This window comes from Hyaena hyaena, unplaced genomic scaffold (genome assembly GCF_003009895.1).
Source record: "Hyaena hyaena isolate Hyena2069 unplaced genomic scaffold, ASM300989v1 scaffold_727, whole genome shotgun sequence".
In the NCBI taxonomy this organism is placed as follows: Eukaryota; Metazoa; Chordata; class Mammalia; order Carnivora; family Hyaenidae; genus Hyaena; species Hyaena hyaena.
In genome coordinates this window covers 549,091-550,000 of record NW_024081359.1, presented here as the reverse complement: position 1 = coordinate 550,000, position 910 = coordinate 549,091, and the positions used below count along the sequence as shown (strand labels likewise).

Genomic DNA, 910 nt, shown 5'->3' with positions numbered 1-910 from the left:
TCATAAGCCAACTCTTCTTATTTTGGGGGACTCTTCTTCCAAGAGCTTGCCAATGAAGATGTAAAGACTGAGCGGGAGCTTCTTCGGGAGTTCTGAGCCTTGGCTGTGGACAAAACAATCTCACGTTGGGCAGCTTTTCCTCAACAGAAGAAAGTTATTAATGGTCATGGCACCACAACTAGGACTTCATCAGAAACTCAAAGCTTGCGGGATAAAAAGGAGCAAGAGAATACTGTAACAAACTTCGTACAGAGTTCGGTCTATTAATTGTTTCATGTTAGATATTCTATGTGTTTACCTCAATTGAAAAAAAAAAAAGAATGTTTTTGCTAGTATCAGATCTGCTGTGGAATTGGTATTGTATGTCCATGAATTCTTTTCTCAGCACGTGTTCCTCACTAGAAGAAAATGCTGTTACCTTTAAGCTTTGTCAAATTTACATTAAAATACTTGTATGAGGACTGTGACGTTATGTTAAAAAAAAAAAGGTGTTAAGTCACAAAATGCGGTAATAAATATTTCATTTTTGATTTTTTGTTAGGCTTTTGTGTTTTTAATAGCTTTAAGGCAAGGTTGCACAATGCCTCCTCTTCGTGGTGTTAAAAGTAGGTGCTGGTTTTGCCCCCTTGAGTGTATTTGAAACTTACTTAACCAACAATTTTTAAGGTAACCATCTGTAGCGGTTAGTGTGTATTTGGCCTATAAATTCTACCAGCAGAAAACTTCTAAAGGTATGAAATTGTGTGTGTGTGTGTGTGTGTGTGTGTGTGTGTGTGTGTGTGTGTTATGAGCCAGGTCAAAAGATTACCTTCAGTAGGTCTAACCTCCTTTCTAGATGCATGATGTTAAAAAACAAACAAACAAACAAACTTTCAGATAAAGCTTTTCATGTTCCTCCTCTGCCAGAATA

At 37.1% G+C, this 910-nt stretch overlaps 1 protein-coding gene across 4 annotated transcripts in view; it reads left to right on the top strand.

The window, feature by feature from the left end:
- Window positions 1-530, top strand: part of MEIS2 (Meis homeobox 2) — a 208,921-nt gene extending 208,391 nt beyond the window's left edge. For all 4 annotated transcript variants that reach the window (XM_039217969.1, XM_039217966.1, XM_039217967.1 and 1 more), the window contains one exon: window positions 1-530. This exon is cut by the window's left edge and continues 892 nt beyond it. The gene's annotated coding sequence lies outside the window, so the exon portion shown is untranslated.
- The last annotated feature ends 380 nt before the right edge of the window (window positions 531-910 follow it).